Source organism: Erithacus rubecula (genome assembly GCF_903797595.1).
Source record: "Erithacus rubecula genome assembly, chromosome: 3".
In the NCBI taxonomy this organism is placed as follows: Eukaryota; Metazoa; Chordata; class Aves; order Passeriformes; family Muscicapidae; genus Erithacus; species Erithacus rubecula.
Window position 1 is genome coordinate 100,194,971 of NC_136689.1, and position 21,886 is coordinate 100,216,856.

A 21,886-nucleotide genomic window follows, 5' to 3' on the forward strand; every position below is an offset into this window, starting at 1 on the left:
ATTCTTGCTCTTACTATTATTTGTAGATAGCTAATAGTGTGTTTTCAGCCAAAGCAGAATATCAACATTTGATGTGAATCTGTGAATTTAATATGTGATGTGGACTTAGTCTAATAAAGGACAATACTCTCTAAAAAAAGAAAAATTCTTTTTCCTTAAATTTAGATGATTTTGCATTGATATATGCATTTGAACCCGTAAGAGGAATGGAGATCTAAGAATTTTCTCTTGATTCATTTTAAACAAACCTGAACAAATACTATGTAGAGTCAAGAATTATTTTTCAAATATTTTCAATAAAATAATGAAGATGCATGAAAATAAATATGTAAGAAATAGCTTAGAGTGACATGAAAGAAAGCTTTATTTCTAACATCCTGGATTAGAATTTCTGCCCTAACTAAATCCAAGACTGCATGAGAGAGAGCTCTTGGAAAACAGCACCATTGACAGGCAGAGATGGAATTTTTCATTCTTCCATTCAGAGCTCAGATCACTTCTATACCCTTTGCAACAAAATCTTGTATGGGTTTTTCCTAGCAGCTGCCATCTGTGTTTTGGATTTTATTAAGTGAATTTGTTTCCCTGAACAAAACAAAACATCATTCAGGCTACAAAAATAAGTAGACAGGTGGTCTACATAAAAGATATTTTACCCATTGTGTTGTGTGCCATGATTTAGCCTAATTATCCATATCATCTCACCCTTTGTATTGTGATTTTTTTTTTTCCCCCAGAGGAAAGAAATAATGGCATTACTTTTTGGGAACAAAGAATTAACTTGGAAATCATGCAAAAAAGCAGCACTGCCCATTGGTAGCCTTGCGGAAGTGCTTTGGCAACAAAATAAATGACAGAAAAGGGCATCTAAAGTCTAGTAAATCTGGGTGGGGGAAAATAAGTAAGTTATTTTCAAGTTCTGTGCCTGTTCTTGAGTTTCTCTGCTAGTTCATATTAGCTTTTTATGACCATTTATGCTAGAAGTAAATTCACTCAGTTGTGGGGACCACTGCTCTATGCAGGGCTGTGGTGCTACAGTGCTACACATCAGGAAGCAAGAAACAAAAAATTGTATTTCCTACTTCTTTGAAAGGAGGGGATTACTCTGTTGTTTTATCTCTGCTTAGCTTTTGAAATTTATGTAATTTTCACTACTTTTCCACCCCATCCCATGACAAGACTACTACAATAATGCTTTTAGCACTATCAGTGCCTGACCAAACTAGATGTAATCAGCTCCAGAGTGCAATTCTGTTAAACATAGCCATTACCATACACACCCAAAGAAAATTTTACAGCCCATTACCTCCTACTGCCTTGTATGAAAAGGTGAGAATGCCAAGAACAACCACTGAGGAGAATTATTGTCAAGAGTTCAATTTGGCTTTTAAAGAAAAAGGTAAAGAAAGCTTGGGCCAAGTTCTTAGACATGTGGTGTCTTTCACACATTTAGGTAAAAAAAAGGTGAGGATTCAGGTGCTTCTGTCCCTCAAACGCTGAATAAAATGCAACACTCAACGCATGTTCCCGTACACTTACATTCTAAAATTCTGCATTTTTAAAGTATTCATGTTTATATTGCTTTCGTGGCTGTCAACAAAAGAAAGAAAATTCTGTCAATTAAACGTGTGCAAAAAAAAGTCGGATCTTAGAGTACCTAAGCATTGTTAGAATGAACCAGAATAAATAAATATATTGCCTATACCCACATCTTCTTGGACATTTTCACCACTAGTAATTAGAACAATCTCTCAATTCAGTGTCTCAGCGGAGTGGCTGAGAAACGAGAACGACATTTCTAACAGAGCATGGGGTGATATTATGTGGGAAACGCTGAGAAACAAGCTGGGATTAAAACCAGAACAATTGCAACGGGAGTTCAATTCCCTCTTTAGTGAATTGATCAGCTTTGCAATCCATTTAGGTATACCAGTGAAGGAAGAGAGCACTGCACAGCCCTTTTGGTCACAGGACTGCATCTTTGCTCTACTAGAGGACAGGCAATTATCAGAGCCTTTGGTAAAAAAACATGATCCTATTGCAAAGAAGGGGAGGGGCAGACTGAAATCCTTCTGCTATGAGATAATTTCAGGGGGTTGGGATATATAATGAGAAAATCTACAGGTAATATATTGACCCCTTAAAGATGTAGAAATAACACACTTTTGAGACAATATTAGTCTAGGAGGTAATATAAAGGATGGTCTTTATTGGAGGCCTCCAAGGGGCAGATATGGAAAAATGTCCACCCTGCATGGGGTGAATACAGATTTATAAATTTTAAAAATTGTCATAATTTACAAGAATCTCCAATTAGAAGCACAGATGATGAAGTAATTTTCCCCTTTTAGATTCCACCTGTTCTGTAGTCCCCTTTTAGATAGGAACTAAACTTTGTTTATGAAAATATGTCTCAAAGAGCTGTTTTCAACCTTGGCTCCAAAGAACAACCAAGGTAAGATAGAGGCTTTGGACTCACCAGGGCTTGAAGCCTCTGGAATGTGTTTTGTCTTTCTGCCTATCAGGACAGGGAAAAGGTAGGGAAAAGTACTGGAGCTAGCTAGGAACTATGTATTCTGGCATTATATAAACCCTCCCTCTTCAAAGGGCATTACAGAGGTGGGATAGGATAAAATTTTGCTTCCAGCATAGCCTGAATTCCACAGCTCAGGTACAGTTGCCAATACAATTGAATTTGAACTGAAATTCAATTGAATCTGCACAGTGGATCAGTGAAACTGGCTGCCAGTGTTAATGTGTTAGACCCTGACAAAATGGAGAGGGGGGTCCTCAATGCACCTCATGAAAAATGTATTAGGTAGCAGAGAAAACCAAAACAAACTGACCACAGGCCCCATTCTCCTTCCCCCTGAGGAAGTGGGGAGCAAGTAGAAGAGCTGAGACTGAAGGACTGAAACTAAGACCACTTTGTGTTGCTTTTTTTAAACAAGCAAAGAAAAATATTTTCACTGGGTTTTTTGACAGTAGGATTCTTTTGGCTGAAATTTTTTAAAGAATATTTCAAAGGAAAACTCCCAGTAACAGAAAATATCAGCCCATATGCACAGAGGTCTGTTAAGGTTATAAGGTTTATAAGGTATTTGGCAGCCTTCATAGTAAGTGGTGCTATATGCTCATGTATAAAACATACCATTGTGAAGCACAGAGCTTTAGAACCACCTGTTAGACATGATGGCAAACTTAGTGAAGTCAGCTGTAGTTCAAACTGCATTCTTGCCACCATTTCCAAGTGAGTTCTTGAGCTGTGTGAAAGCCAGGGCAAGTTGTGCCCATGTCTAATTCCCTCAAGTTCAACAGGAGTGCTTCATGAATGTCACTGTGGAAATGTGGCACAGCTGAGAGCACACTGCCACAACCTCTTCCCACAAGCAGTCTGCAAGTAACTGAAAAATTCAGCAACCTGCTGTTATCATCTGTCACAGCTCACTTCTTCCTTTCCATTTATTCCTCAGTTCCAGCTGATAACATATCAAGATTTTTTTTTTTTCTTGCAAAACACCAGCCTGGTTTTAGGCACTATAAATATGCTTGTGGCAGTCTGGCTTTTTTTCTGTAGGGTGAAAATGCAAGTCAGTGTGGGTGTTGCAGTAATTTACATGCAAACATAGTTTTCCATGGTATTAAAATATGATTAATAGATTCATTTTTAGCCTAATCTCATAACATTGATACAGATATTTTAGTGATATAAATGTACTACAGTAAAACTATTTTGTTGTCTCACTTGATAAGAAGAATGCTATTTTATCTTTCTTTTACACAAATAATTTTTTTGAATTTTTTTTTCCTCAAAACGACCTTAGATGTAGTCTCCTACATTTAACAATTGCATTGCAGCACTGCTGTTTGAAAGCTGCCATGTCAGGGTTAGGAGAACAGATGGGCAGCACAGAGAGCAATGAACAGTGTGCAAGAAACTGTGAATCCCATTTTTGGTCTGGGTCCTATCTTGTCAGTGGCTGTTTGATATATGTTAAGCTGGTGAAGAGATCTGGTATTCTGTCAATAATTTTGGATTCAGGACAGAAATTAGCTGAGCAATAAGTCCTTACTTAAGAAAATCTTCCATAAACAAAGGATAACATCCTTTATTGAATAATGAATAGCTGTAAGAGAATGTTGAGCTCATGTTTCATTTCATTTTTGTTTATATGTAGATTATGGTGATCTGAAAGAAGGATGAAGCTGAAAGTTTTACCTTTATTCTCATCACTGACTACTGTCTAGGGAAAAAGACTATTTCCATTTCAGAATGCAAAATTGTCTGAAGGATTATCTAATGCTTAAAAAAGCAATACTTCCACATCAGTTGGGTAAATTAATATTTATGAAAAGGATGAGTAAGAACACATGTGAATGTGTTTGCATTGTCATGAATATGGCAAACAGATTTTTTTTAAATAATGTAATGCATAAACCACAATTATCTCTGCCTCATGTGAATACTGTATATGTGTACATTCTTAGATTAATAATTGTTAATGAGTTAAGTGCATGTCTAGGGGGTTAGAGCAAGATGACTTTTAGGCCCATTCCAACCTAAACAATTGTATGAATTTTGTAGTTCTTAGAAATTACAATATCTGTAATTCTTTGAGTATCTTGCAATTTATCATGCGTGGTCATAACACCTCAAACCCTCAAGAAAATCCCAGTGACATCGGTGACATGTTTTTATATAGGCTTACAACTTCATCCAGTACATCAAAAGATTAGTGTAAATGAACCATAAGGAAGCTGGCAGTATAATTCATTTCATTCCATGGTCTGGTTTCAGCAGTGGAGCTGCATGGAAGTACCTTTGTTATAAAAGGTAAAATTATGCTTGAGAACACAATACCCAGCACAGCAAGGAGCTGTTAGGAAAATATGTGTGTACAAAGTCAGAGTTTATAGAAGTGGTAACTCAGTCTCTACAAGCAGCATCTTGCTATGACCTATTTAAACATACCTATTTTTGTGCACCCAATCTGGAGTGATCCTCATTCCAATATTTCCTTGTGCAAGCAGTGACTAAGTTTTATGTGTAGGAACAAACAAGAGGGATGTGAAGAATTGCCAGAACAGTTACATTCCTATAATTAATACTTTAAATTGCAAATGTGCATTTTCATATTTGCAAATTATAAAGAGAATGTTTCCTGAGGATATTTTAAAGGTATTTTACTTGGAATAATTTTTGTATATAAAATTACTAGTAGTTGACAGCACTGAATAATAACTTCAGCGAAGAATATGATCAGTTTTGCAGTATTCTGTACATGGCATTTTTTTGCTGAAGAGCAAGCCTACATAGTGATGTGTAGTTTCTTTTTTTAACTCTGGCCTGAGAGTTTATAAGGGAGGTAAGATAATTAGAAATACTCTTTTACTTTATAGATAATTGTTATTTTCAGTTTTACAATATATCCAAGTATTAAGAAAAACATACACTGGTACCTGACATGAAGATTACATAGCTTTAAAAAGACATTTCTCTGCATTAATTGAAAAGACATCTAATTATACTATATTGGGTAATAATGGTTTTAGACTATAGGAGAGACCACAGTAGTATTATGCCAGAAGTAAACATTGCATGTGTTTGCATTTACATTACAACTAACAAGATTCCTTCCTCTGAGGCTGCTCTGGCTCATTGCTAATATTTAAAGAGTTCTTGATCAAATCATTCCTGTATGGTGCCAGTACAAAATTAATATGCCAAAAAATGGAAGGCAAACATGAAAAGAATGTTTTAAGCCCTGTATTCAACTGTGTATTTGGCATGAACCTTCTGTCCTCTATTTCACAAATATTTAGTATTATGAATTTTTATTTGCAAATAGATGAATTTGCATAGGAATATTAAAACTATTGTAATTAATTACTCATGTTTGCAGAATAATATATGTATATATTACTCAATATTTAACTTGCTCTTTGCAACTGTTGTCCAATTTTTTATTTTGCTTCTCATCTGAAGTGAAACAAACATACAGGTATATTATGTTATCTCCATAGCATATTAGTTGGAACCCTTCCTAGATCTCAGATTTGTAATATGAGTTATGAGCAGGGATATAAATAAGCATGTCAGCTTCAAAAGGAAGAATATTTTATATAACAAGATTTCTAGCTCATTCAGGACTGGTGGAAGTTAGCTACTTAGTCAATTGCAACATAGGCTAGTATATTCTGATTTTCTTTATCTTGTCAGTATACAGCGAATTTCAACACTAAATTTTTGCTGGAATAATCTTCCATAAAGAAAGTACATTAAAATGTAGCAAATTACTTGGTCATTTGGCAATAGAGACTACAGCCCTGCCAACTGTACCAGAAACTGCTACTAAAGAGACCAAAGTTTGGAAATCCACCATGTTATTCACATTGTGGATTTTCTGTGGCTTGGGTTTAATGTTTTTATGAAGAAGGTGCCTGAAATATCCAATTCCATCAGACCTGAAGTTTTTGCTTTCAAATTATACAGAACATTTTTTACTGGAGGTGCTGGGGTTATCTTTCCCTGGGTATGTCTTTCTCTAAAGCCCTCTTGCCTGGAGAAGCTGTCGAGAGCAGGCTTTGCACAAATTGCTGCCGTGCAGCCTCCCTGAGTTGTAACAGAATGAAAATCCCTGGTAGTGTCATCTGCTGGAGGGATTTTGCAGAGCTGTCAGTCATGTTTGCTCTACAGAAAGAAATGGTATTCTTGTTTCACACCTCAATTCGTGGTCTCAGGGATGTAATCACAGATCACATGAAGGATTTCTCCAGGGAGGGGCCACAGAACCTGACGAATGCAACAGGCTATTTCCATGGAAGTTGCCCGGGAACTAGCCCTTGTTCTTAGTTTCCATAGGCTATGTGTAATTTTTTTTCCACTGACACAAAGCTAGACTAGATATGCATGAAGCATGTGCTTCACTAATCCAGTCTAGTGGCAGGAAGCCTAAACTATCCATATGCTCGCTGTGGTCTGGCATTGCAGAGGCATGCTGACAATTTGGCGATGGTGACTGTTCCTGTGGGCGTCACTGAGACATTCCTGTTTCAATGCTTCTCTTCAGTATCATATGATGTTCTGGGAAGCTGTGTACATTCTGTTTCTTCATGCTTCAAGGAGAATGGTATTACATACCCCAAAGTCCGAGAAGTTAAGAAATACATACCACAAGCTGTAATAGACCAGGAGGTGAAATGGGAAAGCTTTTCTTCAGGCAGTAGTTTTAACACCAGCCAGTTTCTTTGCCTATGATTGTCTTCTTTGTCTCCAGAGCAGCCAAGCTCTGTTAGCCATGGAGCATTTCATATTCCTCTCACTCCTCTTCATGTTTATCATACTTGGTTACATCTTCTCTTTCAACCAGAACATTACTCTTTAGAAACACAGTGATGCTTACATGTCCTTGAGAGTGTACTTCTGAGGCCAAACCATCTTTAAGCCAGGGAAAATTATCTCTGTGCAGAAATTATCCTTGGAAGAAAATGGAAGAATTATATATATATATATGTCCCTTGTGTAATTTTTTTAAAAACAAACAAAAAGCTGCCTGTTGAGTTCTTTTAGGAATGCAAGTAGCTTGAAAAAAGTCCTATCCTTAAGTGTTCAACAAAAAATATCAAAATAACAAAAAAAAATTAGAAAACCATTAACCAATTATTCTAGTTTCACAAAGGGCATCTAGTTGGTCATTAGAAGAGATTTGAAATAGGAACCTTGTGTTAAGTTTATTGTTGAATATTCCTGCAGCGTGATTACATTCCAGGTAAATTTCATCCATGACATTTTGTTTTTAGCCATACTACTGATGACCAATGACATGAAAATTGCCAGCTTAAGAGAATAAATGTAACTTTGTTACTCACTGCATTTTTAAGAAAATTTTCTTTGCATTCTTGCTCTCAACCTGTTTTCTAATCACAACTAGTGCTGAGAAGAACCAACACAAACAATTGCTGAGGACTTCAGGCTGTGGGAGACTGCCAGCCACTAAGTCTGGTAACAACAGTTTTATTTGCCATGTGAAAAGGAGTAGGCAGAAGCCTGTGACTGTCTTGTCTAAGATTTCCAAAATTTGGCTATTAAAAGTGAGTACCACCCCACCAAATCTCGAGAGCAGGATGCTACAGGAAACCTGTTGCTTTGAGAAGGGGTGTCATAATCTCCAGAGGAGGTTGAAGGTTGTGCTGAGGCATCACCTGGAGCAGAATCACTCCAGTCTCAGCAGAGCAAGACAATATTACAACCTTCAGAATTTCTCCCTTTGGATGAGATTTAGAACATGTGAAACAAGGACTGATAAATTTTGGCAGTTTGCATTTTTAGATGTCAGGGATTAGGATATAAGAGTATGGGTGAGCTGGATTTGAAAGTGCAAATGTTTTTTTGTTTTATTGCCTGCATGACTGTGGGTCATTCAAACTTGTTATAATAATATGTTATTTTAGTAGAAGATGAATAGATATATTAACAGAAGTGTTTCTATTAGTACAATTTTGGATTCAGAACATCCATTTTAAAAAAAATCACTGTAGAATTCTAATCCAAAAAGCTTTCTACTACAACATACTAGTTTCTTGAACCTCTGTCTATTAAAAAACCACAGGAACATTAATGAAAAGGAGATAGACATAGTGCTTTTTATAATTGTTCTAATTCATAGAATCATGTGAATGCTTTCAATCAGGAGGGACTTTACAAATCATTTAGTTCCAACCCTCTGCCACAGTCAGGGGACACCTTTCACTGGGCCAGGTTGCTCAGAGGCCCACCCAGTGTGGCCTCAAACACTCCAAGGAGGGGACATCCACAGCCTCTCTGGACAACCCGTTCCAATGCCCCCCCATCCCCAGTAAAGAATGTCTTCCTAATACCTAATCTAAACCTACCCTCTTTGAATTTTTACCCTCATTCTATCACTCCATGCCCTTGTAAAGAGTCCCACTTCAGCTTCCTCTTCAACCTCTTTTATGTACCATGATCTTCTCCAGGTTGAACAGCCCCAACTCTCAGCATGTCTTCATAGGAGAGGTGTTTCAGCCCTCTGTCCATCCACATTGCCTGCCTTTGGACTCACTCCAACAGGTCTATGTCCTGTCACATTGGGGTCCCCAGAGCTGGCTGCAGTACTGCAGGTGGGGTCTCACCTGAGCAGAGCAGAGGGGGAGAATCATCTCCTCACCCTGCTGCCTGCACTGCTTTGGATGCAGCCCAGGATGTGGCTGGCTCCTGGTCTGCAAATGCCCATTGCTGAGTCGTGTGGAGCTTCTCACCAGCCAACACTTCCAAGTTCTCTTCAGGGCTGCTCGCAGTCAGTTCTTCTTCACCCAGCCTGTATTTGTGTTTGGAATTGCCCCAACACATGTGCACTGAGCCTCATTCAACTTCCTTAGGGCCTCATAGACCCACATCTCAAGCCTGTGAAGGTCACCTTGAACAGCTTGACCAGGCAATGTGACTTTCTATAGCTTTGTCTGTGTTTGAGTAGTTGACTCATGGTAGTGGTTTTGGTACTCCTTATGCATCTTTTCCCATATCTTTTTTTGGCAACAGCAGACAGGCTGTTTTCTTCAATTGAAGTAATCAGACATAGGAATGAAAAGTTACAAGGACTGAACTTCTGAATGTTCAGCCCTTGTGTGACTTCCTATTTTTTACAAGACCTGCAAGAATGCAATAACCTTTACAGGTACTATGGTTACCTCAATCAGATTTGAGTTCAACATTTTATGAGAAAATGGCAGAAAATATAGCTGTGTACTCAGTCCAAATAATCACACACTCTTCAAAACTAAAGGGAAAAAATGTCCTTTTTCACACTTCCCAGTAAAGTGAGAATAAACTGAGGTCAAATCAACCTGAGCACATGGAGGAATTTTCCCAGATCTGTTGTAAGAATAAAGTAGGAGGTGCTCAGTCAGCTGAGACGATTCAAACTGCAGGACCAATGGAAACAAATTAGGTGTCCACATCTGAACCTGACAGCAGTTCCTGCATCAGGCAGACCTTGAAGGCTGATTGCAAGACACCTGAGATGGGACCAATCCATTGAGCTCCTTGGCTTTCCCTGTTCCCAAGCAGCATACGTGGGAGTCCAGTGGATACTGAAAGAAAAAGGGAGAACTTGGACAATGCATGATGCTCTCTGTGTCTTTTGCTCTTCTTCTTTATCTTCAGATGCCACTGTTTCCAACAATGTGCATCTTGACAAGGTCCTCTCAGTGGAGGTCGTCTCATGGACCTGTGTCCGTGGCACCTGGCGCCACTAGAGTAAAAAAAAAGTCCAAGTATAATTCATTTCTAGAGAAAATTCAGCTTCTTTTATAGTGCTACCCACTGTCAGGAAACAGGTGGGATTTGCTTCTCTTTCCAAAACTTCAAGGGATTATACAAATCTTGTATTTCAACCCCTGCCAGTTTAAATTTGAAGCAGGGAGTCAGGGCAGGAGGTAGAGTGGTGGGTAGAAGAATGGGCACAAGTGCACAGATGGGGATTGTATAAACCTTTTTACTGAGGAAGCCTGGCAAATAATGCTCAAAGATCATTATTGTTGCTGTACACCATCTCTTCTGTAGACTTCAAATATGCACTTTTTCTGAGATCATAGTCTTAACTGCTCTATAAAACTGTAAAAACTTCCTTTTAAATCATAGTCTAAGGGAATTAAAATAATGTTAACAGACTTAGCAAGCCTGGCAGGTTTTTTACTATTCATTTAGGGTAGAAGAGATCACAGACCTCTTCATGCTGCTTCCAGAGTTTGATTCTGAATTTTCTCTACGTACACACTTGATCTGCAAGTCTCTTTTCATTTAGGAAAAGAGAGGAATAACTTTTTTAAAGTATGCAAGGCTCTTCTAAACACAGCTTCTTAATCAGCCAATAAAGTACTTATCCTAATAATGAAAAAAAAATTAAAATAGTAAGATCATTTATTTTTTATTTCTGCATACTCACTGTATTGGGTCTGGCTGAAATGGAGTTCATTTTCCCATGGCAGCTCTCAAAGTGCTGTGCTTTGCATTGGTAGCTAGAAAGGTGTTGATAACACTGTTATATTTTCTCTCCCCTGTCCAGTAGCAAAGGGGAGTAATAGAGAGACTTTCGTGAGTGTCTGGCAACCAGCCTGGGTCAACCCCTACAGTGGTTTTTGGTGCCAAAACATGGGATCATGAGGATTTTGAGATAAAGATAGCAACTGGAGGAAGTAATGGGGAAAACAAGTAGTGAACAGCGTCAAAGAGTGGATTGATAGTGGGGAATTTTTGTCATAATTGTGGTGAACAGACAAAGGTAGAATTTTGTGTAAATTGCCCATTATTTTCTGTGTTGTGATGATTTATTTTGGACTTTGTGAGGGGAATTTTGTTTTGTTTAGTTTGCTTGCATACAAGGGCAGATTGTGCAGTGAATGTGGATTTTAGTGATAATTCTTAAACATATGATTTTCAGAGGTGAGGTGTGGAATGCATTGGGTTTGCATGGCCAGGTAGTGAGGGGACTACAGGGGTGGCTTCTTTGAGCAGCTGCTAGAAGCTCCCTCCATGTCCAGCAGAGCCAATCCTTGCAGACTCCAAAAATAAATGTGCCACTGGCCAAGGCTAAGCCAATCAGAAATGCTGGCAACTGCTAAGAAGAAGAAAAATAAGTTATTGCACAGATGTAATTGCAGCCAGAGAAGGTCAGGGTGAGAAGAACAACTCTGCAGGCACCAAAATCAGTGGAGGAGGGGAAGGAGGAGCCAAAGCAGAGACTCCTCTGCAGCCTCTGGTGCAGATTATGGAGAGGCAGCTGTGCCCCTGCAGCCCATGGAGGAGCACAGGGATGCTGAGATCAACCTGCAGCCCATGTAGGAGACCAGAGATGCTGAGATCCACCCACAGCCCATGGAGGAGATCAGTGCTGGACCAGGTGGATGACTGAGAGGAGCTGTGAACTCATGGGAGGCTTGTGCTGAAGCAGGGTCCTGGCCAGGGCCTGCTGAGCCCTGCAGAGAGGAGCTTATGCTCAAACAGGTTTCTTGGCAGGATTTGTGACCCAGTACCCAGACTGGAACAGTACCCACACAGGAACAGTCTGTGTCTGAGGAATGGCAGAACTGCACCCTGTGGAAGAGTGACCCATGTGGCAGCAGTTGGTGTTTCCTGTGGGATGGGTTCATGTTGGAGAGGATCATGGAGAACTTTGTCCTGTGGGATGGATCCCACACTGGAGTAGGGTAAGGACTCCTCTCCCTGAGCAGCACCAGGAACAATGTGTGCAGAACTGACAGTAACTCCCATTGCCCATCTTCCTGCACCACTGAGAGGAGGAGGCAGAGCTGGGAAGGAAAGAGGAGAGGAGGAAAGGTGTTTTTAAGACCTTATTTTACTTCTCATTTTCCTGCTCTGATTTTGTTAGTTATAAATTCACTTAATATCCCAAATTTGAGTCTGTTCTGCCCATGACAGTATTTGATGAGTGACCTCTCTTGGGCTGTATCTCAACTCATGAACTCTTCATTCTACTTTCTCTCACCTGTCCAGTTCTAGAGGGGAGTTTTAGAGAGTTTTGGTGGGTACCTGCCATCCAGCCAGGGTCAAGCCATTACATTTACTCATCTATAGATTAACTGTGTTTGTTGGATATCAACTTGTGTTCTTATTTGGTGTGATTTCAGTGAGTATGTGGAGTATAAGGGTTTTTGTTCTGTCTTCTGTTTCACACTGTTCTACAGAAACTTTTTATGGAAGATGGTGATAAAATTAAGGGCCTTCATCTCCTTGTATCTTAACTACACTTCTTCTTAAACCTGAAATAAAATAGAAGAAATATATATCCCAATATTGCTGAAGCACACCTTATTCCATACATGCATTCTGGGATGGTAGTAAAGGAATTCAAAATGCAAGTATCTGAACTCTCTGTGATTGTACAGTATTGAAGATCCCTGGACTCTGCCCACAACACGATTCAACCTTTGTCATCCTGGACTTCTGCTGCTGTTTTACCTTCAGTATTTCAGATAATAATGAGGTATTTTATAGCATCAAGCAGAACTAAATTCTACCCTAAATACTCATTGGCTTCTAGTATTTTAAATAGTTTCAGAATATCAATACATAAATATTATATTTGGAATAAAAATATACAATTTGTTTACTCATATCCTTTAAGTGTCTTTAATCTGCAAGCTAAAAGAAGCTTTTTAAAAGAAGCAAAAATATTTTAAATAAGATTCATGCTCAAATAGTTTTAAAAGAGATATTACTGAAACCAGTCTTCTTCATTCATCTGCTGGATAGTAGTACTACTGAAATCATACATTTCTGAAAGCAATCATCAATGTTATCTTACAATATTCCTTTTTTGGATCTTCTCTATAGTGCCTTAAAATGCAAATTACAGAAGTACACTGAAATATTCCATTTACAGTAGTGCAGTTTTTTCTGAGTGATGTGTCCTGTTTCTTTGCCAGTGCTCACATGCATTGCTGTTTCAGCAGGGGTCACTGACTGTCACAATAGATAACCATCACCAGGTCTGGCTTTACTGTGAACTTCCCAAGAGAGAGGCTAGACATGAAATTTTAGATCAGCTACTGTTTTATGGGGCTACTGTCATTTTGTTTCTGCACTGCAGATTTAACATTGCTAAAAAGTAGTGGCTGAAAATATGAAAAAAAATTAAAATTTGTTTACTTGAAGATGGGGCATGATTCTGAGTTACATTTGTGAAAACACAGGTTAGTGTGTGTAGTCTCAGGTAAATTCTTTGTAGACTGAGGAATTCACAAGAACAAATCTGCAGTTACTGATACAGCCTAGCAACTAACAACATTGCATATCTGATAAGTTCATCTGATAAGAAATGTATAAAGTAGCCAAAGGCTGGATGGGAGGAAGCTTCTGGAATTACTAAAGGCCTGGAAATCTACCTTCAGATGTGATTGAGAAACAGAGTAATTTCAGTTTAAGACATCTAAGGGCATGAAATATTTCTGTCTCACAGCAGCAGGAGGAACGTGGCTCATGGTAAGGGTTTCTGAGAAGGCTTATTGAAAAACAGAGATATTAGCTGGAAGTGGATACTGGACACATTTAGCTGCAGCTATGTATCAGTGGCTAATTACCAGAACAATTGTCATGGAAATGAAGCAGATTCTGTTACTTCATAGCTTTAAAATCAGACTTGCTATCTTTCCACAAGGTGTACTCCATGTCAGCAATAGATTGTAGCTCCATAGCAATTATGGATGGTTTTTATTTGCCTTATTTATCTCTGAGGACAAACAGCATAGCCCACTGTGGCTCCTCCTGAACTTCCACAATAATGCTGACATTCAACATATGATGAATTTCATGTTTTGAGGGGAAAGATGAGATTTCAGTTGAATAACTGAAAGATGTAATAAAGTGAAAAGGCTGTGTGCTGTTTATTCAGGTTTAAGGGAGTATGTCTTCTTAGTATACAAATTAAAGTAGATTGTATAAAGCACTTCCTCTTCACCTGGAAATGAAATTAGATTATATTGGGAGGAGTGAGCAACAAGAAATTAATAAGACATTCTGCATATATCACCAGTTTGAGATACATGTATGTATAGTAGTCTGCTTATGGTGTTGCTCTTTTAAAGCATCATTTTTCTGAAGTGTTTTCTATGGTATAGAAATATTTATTACATACTTGCATATTACTCTACCAGTATTTTTTACAGAATATTAGAACTTAATTAAAAATAAGTTAAAATACATTACTTCAGTGATTTTTTTTTAGATACTCATGGCAAGTTGCTTTCCAGTAGGACCTAGAGATAAAGCTTTTCACTTTAAAATGTATGGTATTTCAACATACAAACCCTCTATCATTCACAATTACATGTAAAATAAATTTCAGGAGTTCCTTAAAGTGTATTTCATTTATGGTAGTTTTGTGTGATGAAGCAATGAATTACTGATAGCATTCTCTTTTAAAGTGCATTATTAATAGTTTTAAAATTCTACCAACCTAATATTATGGAGAACACTTACTCTATACTATTACTTTAAACCATGAAATATTGAAAGCAGAAATTAAGTTCATTTAATGATAGTCATGTTGGTCTCAGGAGCAATTCCATTGAGATCTGTGAAATTACATAAATTGGGGCATTGCTGGAAATAGTAACATGCAAAAAAAGGGAATCAAGCTCCTATTTCCTCTTCCTCCTTTTCCTTTAGTGCTTTCTCTTCCACTCCCTCCCTCACTTCAGTTTTTCTGTGTCAATGAATACTCCTTAATACAGCAAAGATCTAGCAAAATGAAAGTATTCTTGAATATATTTTCCTTGATTTTGACTTCTTTACTCTCTATATATAAAGAAAAGTTTTAATTCCCTTCTGTTTCATGTCAGCAGTGTGTGAAGTTCAGACAAGGCTAGTAATAAATAAAGGAGTCTGGTGCTTTGGTATTTCCTCTGAGCCCCCAAGAGTGAAAAAATGCTGTGTATAAATGCCTAATGTGCCAATGAAGTCAACCATCCTTCAGGAGTAAGATGTTCATTTACCATTTTGTGTATCTCAGCACAGTGATTTGAGATGTACAGAATGAACACAGTGAAGAGAAATCCTCTTCAAATCTGCATTTCTTACAAACATGGATGGGAAGTTCATGCCTAATATAAGGGTGCCACCACCATATTCCTCATGGTATTAAAGCCTCAGAGTGACTCCTTTGTGCTTTCATCAGACTGATAAAAGATCAGTCACAAATTGTGGAAGTAAACAAGTCACAGTTAAGTTCTGTGGCATTGCAAAGCTCACCTGTGCACCTCAAGCTTATAAGCATTTTTATTCATTTTTTCCTGTTTGGCCATCCAACATCAGATTATTATTCATAATAATTCATTTCATCAAATAATTTCTTCAGTTATCTTAGCCTTTTCCTGATTTAAAACCTATCTGAAAGCCTTTTCTGAAACATTTAAGCTAGTTCACTATTTAGAAAATATTATTTCTCTGAATAGTTCTTAGCCTGCTTGCAGGGGTTCATTAGTTTGTATGCAATAATTAGGATTTTTTTATTTATATTTTAATAGAATCCTTTTCTGATTCTTCATTGGATAAACATACATTCAAATTCTTATCATATGCCATTTGTATGCATAACTAAACATATACAGAAGAAGTTCAAGATAAACTTCTCAAAAGTATTCCTTAATCTTTAAATCTGCTTGTTTCTAGGTATGTGCAGAAAAAAAAAAAAAAAAAAAAAAATTTTACTTTTTTTTTTTAATGTTTGAAATCAGAATAACGTCCACAAATGAAATTTATTGTTATAAGGTTTTTGTAAAACTTTTAAATTATTGTTGTAAATTAATAGATTAAATGTAGCTGGTGGTTTGGTGGTTTAGGTGGAGCTGAATGAAGGCTCAAAGCAGAAGATGAGAAATTGTATCCTCTGTTCAAGGGCAGAATTGTCTCCCAGAGGGGTGCAGCCACTGTCTTGTACTGTGCCTGGGGAGGAACATTTTCTTCCAGACTTTGGTTGTCACATTTTACTGTATGGCATACTTGATAAACAGCTTTTTGAAAGCACCGGTAATTTTTTTCAGACATTCTTCATAAATTAAGATTTATTTCTAAGTTTCCCACAGCTCAAAATCATTTAATGAAATACTGTGAAAAATATTCCTCTTTAAAAATGGTTGATATTTCAATTTCTTCATAACTAAAATCGCTTGAGAAAATATCTGTGGTAAATGTTTCCCTCTGAAAAGAAGATTTTTATATTTCTTATTATGTTTTTTATGCCAGTACAGGTGAGATGAGACAAGTTGATTTAAGCAAACAGCTTTAGAGTTCTGCCAAATCCAACTCTATTTCATAGCAATGCTATAAAACTGGAAAGTATTTCCATTTCATCTACTGTGTAACAACAAATATTGATCAGTTACTGTAGCCATGAAAGATAAGGTGGTTGAAGTTATTTAACTGCATTTATATACTACAGCAAATATGAGGATTTGGTTCACTTTTTAGCTGTTGTGGGCTTTTTTAAACCTTAAATTCATGAAGTTCAGTACTATAACCATGTTTTAGGGAAGAAATAATCCTGTTACTCTCTGCCTTTTAATCAGGCGTTTCATATTCAGTGACTTAGCTCACAATTACTGGTTTGTGCTTTTAGGTCAAGCTGGGAGGAAGAGGTTGAAATGAAAAAGATTAAGTTTTGATCTAAGCATGACTGTTTTCTACCCACCCAATGAGTTTTCTGCCCTGCTGGCTGAGCTCTTTTATCTCACACCTTCAGGGAGGGCTTTTTCCTGTTTCTCCCAGGAGTCAGTCTTCACCCGTGTAGGAGTTAGCTGGTCTTGCATATGAGCAGAACGTTCTTGGCACTGTGTGCCTCTCCTCTTTTCCTACTGCCTCACTGGAGAAACCTGGCTTGGGCACACAGAGCTTGGAACATATGTATGACCAAGCAGGGTGATCACAGTGCTGACATTTGTTGTTAGAGTTAAAACTCTGTAATACCAAAATGACTATGAAGTGAATTTTCCAGGATGCTCTTACTCACAGTTATGATGTGAGACAAGTTTTCTGAGGCTTTGCAGGTTCTTTCTGGTGGGCTAGAGGGAGTAACCAGCAGGCTAGTGTGGTGATTAATATGGCCTGTATTGTCTTTGTGAAAAGCAATGTCTTTACAACTCTCACCCTTGGTCTTCACAGAACTTCTGCAGCATTTCTATGGAGTTTCTCCACTAAGACACTTTTTCATTAGTTTCTGGGCTGATAGCAGATGTTCAGGGAAGGCACCATTCAAATAGAGTTACCAACTGAAAGCCAAGATAGGAGATCATCTGCAAGCATAGAGATTCTGGTTGTTGTATGTTTCTGTAGAATCCACTTTTGCTAGGATATAAAATCTTAGAGTGTACTTGGAAGAATGTTTTTTTGAAAGACACCACCACGGTTTTTGCTAAATGAGGTAAGGGTCTGTAAGATTGAAGCTGCAGATAGAGTCTTGTAAAACTATTAAATTGAATTGAGTGATTTTTCATGGAGCAAGAAATATTTAACATAATGTTTCACTTGATTTCTAAATAACAAGGAATAAAAAGCTTAGAAACAGTTTAAATTATGAGATTTGTTGGTCAAGACCAGAAAAGTCCTGTAGCTATACAATCACACTGTCACTGCCACCACAGAAATCAAAGTATGGATTCTCAGGTGTCTTAGATGGAGTGTAGTGCATAGGATTAATGCCAGTTCCCTGACTTTACAGTGAATACTGTTCTTTCAATGAATGTCTAGAAAAGCTCTAGAGAGCATGAAAACCTGAAGCTCAGGGAATAATTTGGCTGTGATACCTGTCACATTGCTATGCTGCAGCATTGCAAAACACTTAAAAAACTGGTAGAAAATGAGTTAATGACCTATGCAGGTGGGATTTGTGTAATGTTTGTGAAAGGCCTAATTAGCATCTTCCATTAGATCCCTGTCAGTCCCTAGTTGCTACAGTGGCTCCTAGACTTAGTCACACTGGTGTCCTTGCAATGAGGATCAACAGCTTGTTTTAGTGCAAAAATGTCCATTTTCATTATTGTGACCACATTGAAGACCAATAATTTATTTGCCTTTGATGGGAAAAGTACACATTGAATGCAGATTTTATCTGTTGATCACCTTATTCCTACCAGAAAAATAAACCTTTGACATTCATAACTGACTGGCTTGCGAGAATCCAGGTAAATATCTGATATATCTGTATTAGTCATTTAATGGTGTGTTTTATGCCTGTGATAGCCTATTTCTATCAGATGTCAGTGTGTATGAATGTTTGACCTGTTCCTCATACCTGCTTCCTTTTGTTATCCAGAGATAGTAGAAGACACCCATATCACATTGATTATTTGCAATTGATACAAAATAGTGACTGTAATACTTTCATTTTAAGAAATCTTCTGTGAAGAAAGCAAGCAAAATAGAGTTGCAAACTTAGGTGCAGCATTAGGGTGAGAGAGAGCAGCCCAGATAAGTACATGTTAACCTCATTCCCAATTTTGATTTTCCTTTCCATTCCCTTTTGCTGATTCCCCAGACAAAGCAGTCTGGAAATGCATTGCAAGTTCTGCTTTTGAAAAAAATATTAAGGTCGTAAAGTTTATCATCCCCCAGACTGAGAAGGTCAAAATGCAACATCTAAATTTGGGTATGAGGTATATGCTTTAACACTGGCTATGTGACATTTATCCAATGATTCTATTTAATATATTGTTTTGCTTTACTTACATTGTTCAGACGTAATATCCTTTTTGTTTTCTTTCTGGGAGAAGAAAATGTCCATTGGCAGTTCTGAATTCACAGCAGGCTCTCCAACTGATGTGCTGTACCTTATGCAGTCAGACTCTGTCCTACACCACAGGAAAGTAATGAGCAGTCTAATTGCACTATATATTATTATTCACTGAAGCAGATCAGAATTTTTAAAAAGTTGACTGTTAGTTTGTGTGCAAATCAGGAGAGTGGAAGAGCAGACAATCACAGTTTAGTCCTTCTTTTTGTCGAGCCAAGACCTTTGCATGCAAACCTGCGTATTGCCAGTCACACTCCTAAGAGGATTGAAAAATTGGTCTCTTTGTGTCAAAATTTTGCTGACACATTACTGCTAGAATCTTGCAGAGTTTGCAGTGTATTTAGACATGACTCAGAGGTTAATTATGTGTTAGGTTACCTTAGTGACTACAGATTTCATGACACTTCTGGTGGCGAATCAACTTGCTTTTAGCCACAGTGATGAAGAAAGTAAAGCCAACCCCAGAACTTTTAGGCACATGCTGTCCTGATACTGACCACCACAGTTGCTCACCAATGGCACATGGATGGAAACTGTAGTCAAATGTAAATGTGAAACCAGTCACCACAAATATATGCAAACTAAAAAGTGTTGGTTGCAGACAGAAAACAAACAAACAAAACATCGATTTTTATTATGCCATTGGCGGGATGCCTCTCTTTTTGTTTTTCTCTATGCATACTATTCACAAGAGCCTCCTCACAGATCAGCTAAAGCTTAATTAGGTTTTTTTTTCCCCAGTTACTCCCTCTTATTGATCTCCCTGTCCACTTGGATTGAGTTGACTGGCCAATACTTTTCTCTTTATGACTCCCTGCCCACTGTTCAAGATGAAATTATATTGTAAATATCACTTGCCTGGTGTGATTGCTGACATAGAAGCAAAAATTAGATGTTCTCCTGAGAGTTTTACCCAAGGCACTGAATTGTTCATATTACATGCCAAAATATATTAGGAAGATAATTTGAGACCTCATTTTCTTTTGAACACCTTTAATAAAATATGTGGGTAGATGAATTTTAGAATATGTATCCTTTTATTGATGTCTAGATTTTCATTAATGTGATGCAATGTAACAAAAAGGCCACACATAAGGGCTGCAAAATATCAAGACCTTTGCAATAAAGTAATATCCTGCATGAGGAGCATGTGGAAGGTTGATTCTCAGCATGATCATATTTTCCACTTGTTTGTAAATTTTGAGAATTGAGGAAAGGAATTTCACTGAGAACATTCCATAGTGTGGGATTAAATAAATAGGTCAATTCTGAGAACATTGGGAGTTTAGTATGGAAGTCAGCACCTATCTTTGTTTACCACAGAGCATAAAATGCAGAGCACAACTATGAACAGCACTGCTCAGAAGCATCTTTGGTTCAATTTGTGCATGTGATTAAATACCCTCCTCACTAGAGCTGTACATACACATAAACACATTATGTGTTCACATTGCCTTCCACCTCTGTCCCAGTGCTTCGATTCTGGACCTGACAGACACCTGAAGATTCAGAAGTATCTCTGAGTCACTGAAGAACCACATTCATCAAATAATTTAAAAAATCAACATCCCTCACCCCTCAGTTTCTGAACAGACAAGGATATTAGACCCAAGGTGCTGTGGCCCTGATTATACCCAATTAGGATGTCTCTGTTGGTGACTTCTCTGTTGGAGAAAAGAAGACTTCCCCATTGAGGAGGATGGGGTTAGAAACCATGGAGTCAAACTTGGCCTGCAGAAGTCTGTGGGCCCTGATGTGATGCAATGCACTCACAAGTGTTGAGGGAACTAGTGGACATCAGTCTCAATCATCCCAGAAAGGTCATGGCAGTCAGGAGAGGTACCTGAGGACTGCAGGAAGGCAGATGTTATCCCTGCCTTCAACAGGGGGCAGGAAGGAGGACCCAGGCAACCACAGATCCATCAGTCTGTGGGGTGTTGAGCCTGGCAGGATGTCAGGTGCCCACCAAAGTCATTCTATCACTGCCCTCCATGACTGGACTGGGCAGAGAAAAACAAAAGTCTCATGAGTTGAGACAAGGACAGGGAGAGATCACAAACCAATTACCATCATGGGTAACTGTCAAAACAGATTCAACTCTGGGAAATTAAATTAATATATTACCAGTCAGAATCAGAGCAGGATAATGAGAAGTAAAACACCATCCTCCCACCCCTCCCTCCTTCCTGAGCTCTGCCTCTTCCCCCCAAGTGGCACAGGGAGACAGGGAGTGCTGCTGCTCAAGAAGAGGAGCCCTTCCTCTGCTCCAGCATATTCTGCATTCTGCAGTCTTGTTGGAGGGGCTCTGGGGCGTGTCAGTAAATCTTTTATAATACAGAAGGTTGAATTTATGTCTACAGGAAAGAATATGTTTCTCAAAAATGTGTTTTATAAGTAAATTTGGAACACATGAGTAGACATTATAGTTAAATGAAATTAGTAAAAAATGAAGTGATTTCTGCATTAGGTTATGTTATTTTGCATTTATTTTCATTTTAATTACATAGGATTTAAATAGGCATTTTTCTAGCCACTAGGTTATTCCAGGAAATTGTTATGCATTAGGG

At 38.0% G+C, this 21,886-nt stretch overlaps 1 protein-coding gene across 14 annotated transcripts in view; it reads left to right on the forward strand.

The window, feature by feature from the left end:
- The window catches only part of DLGAP1 (DLG associated protein 1), a 394,622-nt gene that overhangs the window by 231,861 nt on the left and 140,875 nt on the right, over positions 1-21,886 (forward strand). The window contains exons 1-2 of one of the 14 annotated variants that reach the window (XM_079300757.1): positions 11,782-11,915; positions 12,032-12,275. The exons of 11 other annotated variants lie outside the window; for them this stretch is intronic. The gene's annotated coding sequence lies outside the window, so the exon portion shown is untranslated. Of the gene's footprint in view, positions 1-11,781; positions 12,276-21,886 lie in introns of those variants that run through there. 2 more of the 14 variants (XM_079300755.1, XM_079300758.1) reach the window with 2 other exon arrangements.